The following is an 8870-nucleotide window of genomic DNA, read 5'->3' on the forward strand; positions in this document are numbered from 1 at the left end:
ACTAAATATATTTCATTACGGTATATTTAACTCTATTTAATTGCATTTACCTATATTTAGCTATGTTTAATATAGAACACCTGCGTCCCATATATAATATAGTTTATATGTAAATATAATACAGCTTCATTGACGGTATCCAAAAATTTTTTTTTTTTTTAGGCACGGATTGGCTTGGTCTTTGATCAGAACGTCGGCTATTATACTCGATAAATTTTCATTATCCCTCGTGTCATCAATTTCGCGGCACGGAAATTCATCGTTGCTCGAACCACGCGAAAAATATCCAGGCCAAAGGAACGAACGAGAGAGAGAGGGGGGGGGCAGGAGGAAATGGAAGAAGAAAAATGCGAGAGAAATAAAAAGGAGGAGACCGAAAAGAGAGCTGTTCGTATTAGGTCGGTGAGGTACGTATAGACGACTTTGAAGTGGGTACATGAATAAAAAATATGCCGCTAACACGCGTCGACCTATTTCGGCTTCTTTCTTCTTACTTTCTTGTAACCATGAATATTAAAACGCGTATAGTTCGTGAAATGTTAAGGGCCAGTTATCGAGTAAAAATTTTTAAGGAATTAATCGATACATCGATTCTGTTTTGTCTTTCGCTTTTCTTACGAATTTCAATAACTTTGAAGGAAAGCAATCTTTCGTTTATATTTAAATTTAATTAGAAGCATCGTAATTTAGACAAAAATTATGTTCCATTATGTAATATGGAAAAACGTGTAAAATATTCGAGGAATAGTACTCGATATAATATTATCCAGTGCTATTATCGAGTATTATTTAAATTATATCTATAAAAATATTAATTTGCATATTCAACCTACAGCATAAGCGATATACAAAAGTATTAGAATACAAAAACATTAAGGGATTAATAAACATGAAAGTTTATATTATGAAATAATTCATCTCTTCTAAGTGATGCTTTTAATATGTTATTAATCATGTCAAGTACTGTTTTATTATTATGTTATGAGATGTAAATGGTGGGTGGGAATGACAGGGGATGAATGGGACTATATCATTGAGCAGAACATTTTGATAAGTTACGACAAGAGGTATTTATAACTTCCAGCACTAAGTAATAGTACAGTAATGCATGGGAAAGATAAAATGATGAACATTGTATTTTTCTCATTGTACCTTAGAAGTTTGAACAGTGTTTATGATTTTTTTAAATGACCAATATACGTAATCGACATATACAATTCAAAATTCTTTCTAAAATCTAAATGTAAGCACAAAAACTTGCGTCTATCAAAAATGTCAAACTTCTGATGAAGATTCTTTCCACAAGTGAAACACAAGCGAGGAATTGAAACTTTCATTTCACTTTCCAATCCTAAACTTCACTTTTCATTCACTGCCAGAGCAACAAGTTCAGAGGATTCATTCATGCCTCGAAACAGTAGAAAGTAGGGGAAAAAGAGCGGGCACAAAGTGGGACAAAGGACACGTATAAATTAGAATATATTCATTTTGCTACGATTACTGCACAGAAAATAATCGATTCGAACTGACCAGCAGTCTCCTCGTATTTAAATTGCTACAATCAATCAGATCAAATAAAAAAGAATCGGACAAAGCTAAGGAAGGGACCGAAGACGCACAAAAATCAGAATAAATTTTATAATTATTCGATAGACAATGATCGAGCGAAACTCAACGTCGATGGTCTTGCGTATAAATTCAATAAAGGATGGACGATGCAAATTTATCAACAGTATCCTCGCATAAAAGTTCCTCACCTTTTTGACCAAGTAAGAAACCACGCGAAATGAAGAAAAGAAATTACACACAGAAATAAATTAGAATGATTTCTTGTAACTACATTTAGCGTCACGATGATTTCATAGAAGATATAGTGGATTTAAACTCACCGATGTCACCGAACTCAATATCTTCACGTTGGAATTCCACCCTTTCGAGCAGGTTGGATGAACACTCGTATGGAGCGCAACTGGTACTGAGCTGTGGCGAAACTAAGGTCCTGGTGCTCCTTCTCCACCACTTGTTCGCTTGCCAGCAGTTTCCAGCTATGTCGAGCACGATGCGCAACCTCGAATATTTATGCAACCCTCCCCACCAGCAGGACGAGCTGTTCGAAACGAAAATTGTTTCAGGACTCGGAAGGTTTTCCCCTTCTCTTCCGACATTCACCTATCCGCGCTTCGGCTCGTTTCCTCCCCAGCCACCGACAAATCTTTTCTCATGCAAATAAACGAACGATTGGTATTTTGAACGCGGAACTCCCGTGGTTGGCTTAGTAGAGTTAAATATGGGAGGGACTTCAGGTTTGTTGACGTCAGGTACGTTCCTTGATGCGTGATGGTAATTTTAGACTGACGCAAATTGTTCTTCTTGGGCTGCTTGTTTTCGCAAATAAACTTTTATGATTGACGAAAGCGCAAAATGAGATTTCGGGGAAGGGGGAGGTCTGTAGAATTTTGAACATAATTGAAAAATGTAGGTATTTCATAATTTTATGGACAGGATGTATATGGAATGGATGTGGATGGTAACTGATGGTACAAGCGGAAAGGGGGTGAAAGAAGTCGAAAATATAGAATAAAAATTTTTTTCTTAATTTTTCCATCGAGACAACGATCTACAGTGAGATCCGTTATAACGAGATAAGATTCAAAGTTGATTTTCTCGAAAACAAAGCCTCGAACGAAAGATTTCTATTCTATATTTTCTTTTTTCGCGTAGAATCACCCCCTTTCCGCTTGTACCACCAGTTACCAACCACCCTGTATATTCGTACGTGAAGCTAGTCTAAAGTCTATTATTATAAATACTAAATGTACAGAAAATCGGTTAGGTGTTCGAACTGTAAGACATATCCAAGTAAAATCATATATCTAAAAGGACGAGATTCTATGTTTTTTGTTTCGAGGAAATAGGAATAATTTCTGAATTTCGCCACTGGTAATTAGTGGTACACAAAGTTGGTAAAAACAAATCAAACAGATGTTATATTCAAATACGATTGCTCACGTGCAGCGGATGCCTGGCAGCCGCAGTAGAGCGTGCCTGTCTATGGTCAGACGCGTGCAAACAGGCGGAAACACAAATTAACAGTAACAGCTTAATCTTAAATCTTCCTACACCTTAACACATCGTTACAATTCCACGTATTTGCCCTTTCGAGTTCTCATTTATTCTATTAAAAAGTTTCTTTAAAATTCTGATCACTGAATTAATTGATTATACATAATCTATAAAATTTAATTTTTTTTTTTTGTAACCATCAAAAAACACGATGTCTATGTTAAAATAGCGTTAGGCAAAAAACAGTTTCTGCGACCATTATCATCGTTATCATGCGAACACAGTCTCATGGTAATATACCTCTCGCATTTGCATAAAAAGGCATTTTTAATATTTATCTAATATTATAAATATTTATGATGAATTTCTTTTTTTGCAGTAATCTGTTTCAGAAAACCTTACGTTACTTATTTATCAAAAATTCCTGATTTAAAGACGTGGTACTCCGTTACGAATATTCTTCGTTCACTCGACGAAATCCTTACACTTCCAAAATTATAAATCAGAGAATAAAAATATTTCATCTGTCGGAGATGAAAGAACACCGGAGCCTTTGGAACTTTGGATAACCCCGCAACATTGTAACCTAGAGTCTACTATAGCAGTAATTAAACAATTGTAGTTATTTAATCCGATTGTAATTGTTCGAGATTGGTGATAGTGAGCTCTGGCTCGAGGCGACAGTCTGTCGCCCAACGTTGCCGCGGCCAAGGAATGAACGCTTTGTTTAACGAAGGTATGGAGTAATCCTATAGCTCAAAAGCTTAAAATCCTATAGCTTAAAAGAAATATTCGTGGCGACACGTGACAGTAAATATTCCAACGGTTTTTGTCCCGTGGCTCGCCACGCGCAGACCCTATTCCTGGAGTAAGATAATTGCCAGATGTCGATGCGTCTCCACAGTACATGTTCAGCTAGCTCGAGGGCTCGTTATAAATCTTAAGATTTAGTCAACTAAAGTCCATCAAACAGACAAACAATCTTTGTCCCCACTACGGGAAAATAGGGGAGACCAATTTTTCAACGAGCGGCGTCTCCCACTAGCAACTTCCCCTCGAAAACAGCCAGCATCTCTTTCTAACCACCGGTATAGAGATTGACCAATTAGCGGCAACGACAATTTCCCTTACTTTCTGAACGGAGGCTTTTCTCGACGAATCCGATCTCGTGTCCTTAGACACGCCCCAATATAGTTTTCCTCCGTGGTATCATCGGGACGGGAAAGTCATTCTCGCTCGCGATCTCATCGACTAAAGACTAACATCTTCGCGATCAGTGGTTATTTCACGTTTTAACCAGACTTAGACTTTGTGAGTACGTCCTTTTGTCATCCCGTTGGCCGCGGCTACGTTGGGCGACAGACTATCGCCTCGAGCCAGAGCTCACTATCACCTATCTCGAACAATTACAATCGGATTGAATAACTACAATTGTTTAATTACTGTTTTAGTAGACTCTAGGTTACAATGTTGCGGGGTTATCCAAAGTTCCAAAGGCTCCGGTGTTCTTTTATCTCCGACAGGTGTTCTTTCATCTCCGACACATCGATTTCCAATCTGTCTTGAATAGATCGATAAATAGATAATAGATCGCGAAGGTGAATATTTTTATGGCCCACGAATATAATTCCAATCGAATTGCCTTGAATATTTGATCCGTCAATCGCGTGAAGGTACTTGTAACTCACGCTGGGATGATGCGCGTGAGCGAATTCATCATCACGCGAGATTCCCTCGCAACGCGTTTTCATGTAACGCTATATCCATCGCGTAAACGTGGCCACGTGAACAGGGGAAGGCGGCGAGTGTACGTTAAATATTATGCCGTAGTTGGGTTGGTTAATTGGTCAGAGCAAGCCAGTTAGTTTCATTACGTTATCTCCATCTTCGTGGGTTTCGCACAATGGAGGCCTCTTCCAGTATCGGGGCCACTAGGCCTGCGTGCGTTCTAGAGCCTCTTTATCCGAACGAGACCGATTCTTCGATCGAATTCTATCGTTCTCCATAGTTTCCTGCTTTCTTTTTCGTATTTTTCATATTTCGATGAGACATGGATTTTAGTAAATGATTTTTTTTGACGTATTAGTATGACGTATTATGTAAATAAATTGGAATTTCTTATGTAAACTATAACTGGTGCATAAACACGTTGCGTAAACTTGGCTTAATTCCTGGTTTGTGATAATTCATATGTTCTAATTTTACCGATGAAAATTATATCATCCAGAAAATATGACATTCAAACGCTGATTTCAATGACTGCATCTTCCGAGATGACAGACAACCGTCTGTGTAACTTAAGAACATTTTTTTAGATATAGCGCGAGTTTGAGCTAATTCTGACTGCGAACTGAAGCAATTAGTTATACATATCGTAGCAAATATTTATTGTTTAATATCCACTATTACACTACACACTGTACGATGCGAACTATCGGATGAATTTCCAACTCAATAGCAGTATTGTTTAATCTTAAAGCTGATACAAACGTATTACACATATCGCTGACGTAGTCGACTGCATATGTGCATAGATGAAGTATTATGACAGAATTACCGATACGTATTATGCGAGGATAGGGAACACCATTGGAAATGTCATTGCATGTTATGAATAACATTATATTGCGACAAAGAAAAGGCATCTATAAGAAATGAGCAGAATTACACAAGCAAAAGCTACATAAATCTCAGATGTATCAAATAAATTCCTTAAAACATGTACGATGAATATATTACGAACACTCTTAAAAAAAGTTCTTTTCAATATGCTTGAACGCATAATTTTTCGATTCTATTTCCCAGTCCCTCTCATATAACCTCTTTTCCAACATACAACTAAACTACTCAATCTTCTATTTCCTAGCCCGACTTGTAAACTGTTTCCCAGCTTCTCTGCAAGCCTCTCTTCCATCGTATAACCCTCTTCAGTCCTCTTTTTCGATCAGACTTTACTCGAATACAAAAATGCTTATCGTGACAACACATCGTTATACTATTCGCGTGAGAATCAAATTTGATCAAGGATATTTATGTAAATTTACACCTTCGTGTATCAAAGACATTATTAAGATGAGAGAAAAAAAGAAAAAATATGTCAAAAGGCAAAGTTTATACTTTAATGAATGATCAACGAAATAGATTGTAAGCAGAAATTTGTTTATTTACCAAATATTCTGGAACATTATAAAGAATACATTTTTGTATATTAGGAGCGTCTTACGGATTTTCTCGTTTCTAAATTTCCTATAGATGGATAAAACTCCACACTAATGTTCTATCTATGCACATTAATGTCTCAATGAAAATTAATATTTTTACATTGGGTAGGTATTAGGAGAGTATTAATTAAAGAAATGTTGAGATTAACAAGAATAAATTATGCAAAAGATCGCTATGAAGAACGACATCTTTTTATGTAGCACCGAATCTATCGAAAAATAGAATATTTTTATGATGCAGTAGTGATTTTTATTCAAAGCTTCTCTAGTTTCTCAAAAATGCATAGAATGTACGTTGCATAACCATCTATCAACCACGCGTAATAAGTATATGGTAGATAGTAGCAACGACAATATGGAACAAGTTTACTATAGAAAATTAGATCTCCTCGTAGAGGATCGTGCGTTTTAAAAATCACAATGCTTTCGACATTCGTTGAATGTTCTCATCGAAAGCCTTTTCACGTTTAAAAATCCACATAGTCTAATAATCGACTCGAGTCGGCGAATAACGAAGATCGTAACTTTATCTTGCATTTTTCGATCGAAAAAAGAAAAGAAGCAAAGAAGGTGAACGTAACGAAAAAGAATAAAGAGGATAAAAAGCGCGTGCACGAGAATTACGCGAGCTTCGAAAGATCGTGGAGGGCATCGTTAATGACCCACTCTAAGTGGCGAAGAATTACACGCTGGCACGCTCTCCACGTACCCTGATCGAATGCAGGGCCTCTAAAATGCTGAACTACGTCCGCAAGTTTTGTTATCGTTGCCAGAGCGAGGTGACAGAGCTTTAGTGCAAGGATAGTCGGCGATGAGTGAAGTGGCAATCCTCTGCGCGGCCATTATTCTTCGGTAGCGGCTAGGACCAGAAAGGATTTCGTTCGAATTCCTGTCGTGAGTACATTGCTTCATCGGTACATTGGATGGAATATTTCTAAAAACCGACGTTCCTACGCGTCGATTTCGGTTCCTTTCTCTCTAATGTCTCTACATCATTTACGCACGTAGCGAGTCTTCTGGATTTACAGTTTGTCCAAACTATTTCTCATTAAGAATCTCTAAAAAAGTGAATATGATATGGTGTCTTTCTCTCAAGACTATCGGTTTTCTTTATCCTCGATCGAGTCGTTAAAAGTTTGTCTTAGATATTTTATGCAAAGATTGTCAAGAGAAATGTTATCACATTTACTTGTAAGATTTTAGTATTCGAATTATGAAGGTTTAATATGTGTAAAAATATATGTACACATTTTAAAAACCTGTTAAGCTATAGCTACATCGAATTACTCCTAGTAATTTTTGTTTTGAAACGATAAATTTGTCAGTGGTAATTTTCTTCAGTTCGATAGAATTCTGATGTAAAAGTTTTCTAACAGAATACAAAGTCCTGAACTGACTTTCTCTTAAATTCTTGAATTTTATTACAAATGTTTGATCAATAGCGTAGCAAAATAATTATGATTGAAGCGATATAACGAAAACCGTAACAATTTTGCCAATTGTAATGTACAAACGAAAAATCGGTCTGTGTCATTTTAACAGATTTAGCAATCTTAGTGTTGAGAGGGTGGTTTTTCATTTCTTTGTTTTAGCGGGGTAAATATAAGAGAACTGTAAGTCGTTAGCTTAGTGGAAGCGCGTTTCGCAGAAATAATTAATGCATCTTTCATTCCATTGTATCAAACTGTGATTAATCGCGACGAAAGTGCAATTAAGATGTGTACCGGAGAAAAATCTGCTGTATTTAGTTGCGTGAATTCGAGTTAATCCGAGACAGTGGAGAAATAATCTTATCGATAAATAACACATAATTTTGTCGTATATTTCATGCCAGGAAACCTTGTCGACTGAAAAATTGTGATTTTCGTAAGTGATAATAAATTTACCAAACAATTTGTTTGTTTCTGATTAGAAAACCGATCGACTTTAAATTCTGAGAGAACGTGTTTCACAAATGATGAAGAATTTTCGAAACAATAGTGGCAAAATCATTAATTTGATCTCTCAATAAAAAAAATCTGTACTCTCATTATGTTCTTAACTTCGATCGGTTCACACGAATTTAATCTAACAAATCGTTACTTGGTACTGAAATAAATCAAATTTAACATGCAATCTTATGATACAATATTTCAATTATTAATTTTTCATAGAGAGTTTTTCAACGTTTCTTAATTTGAAAACCTAAAGGAACAGTGAACAGATATCTTCAGTCCTATGTAATTCAAATAAAACACTACAAAATACATTGTTATGGACGCTTGGAAAATTCAAAACAAAGTCCTCCGCGTGAATAGAGATATAGCACACATAGGATTAATCTTTCAATAATTTTCTAATAATATTTACGTATATTCAAAAATATTTCTAACAAATATAATATTAGTAAAATTGTCTACAATTCCAAGAATACATATTTCGCTGAAGATGGTCTCGCGTGAAAGAATTACCTGAATTTAAGTACAAAACAGAAACGAAAGAAAAATCCGCGACGGATCAAGTCTATTGTCCCAGCAAATGGAACTTGAAATCGAATTTGGATTGTTCGTCACGGACACGATTTCCAGGTAAATCGATACATTCTAA

At 36.2% G+C, this 8870-nt stretch overlaps 1 long non-coding RNA gene across 1 annotated transcript; it reads left to right on the forward strand.

Annotated features, from left to right (window-relative positions):
* Positions 1 to 371: 371 nt before the first annotated feature.
* LOC126876858 (uncharacterized) lies at positions 372 to 1902 on the forward strand. The gene is made up of 3 exons (XR_007694574.1): positions 372 to 407; positions 1654 to 1769; positions 1847 to 1902. It is a non-coding gene; the product is annotated as an uncharacterized LOC126876858 (long non-coding RNA).
* The last annotated feature ends 6968 nt before the right edge of the window (positions 1903 to 8870 follow it).

This window comes from Bombus huntii, unplaced genomic scaffold, assembly GCF_024542735.1.
Source record: "Bombus huntii isolate Logan2020A unplaced genomic scaffold, iyBomHunt1.1 ctg00000100.1, whole genome shotgun sequence".
In the NCBI taxonomy this organism is placed as follows: domain Eukaryota; kingdom Metazoa; phylum Arthropoda; class Insecta; order Hymenoptera; family Apidae; genus Bombus; species Bombus huntii.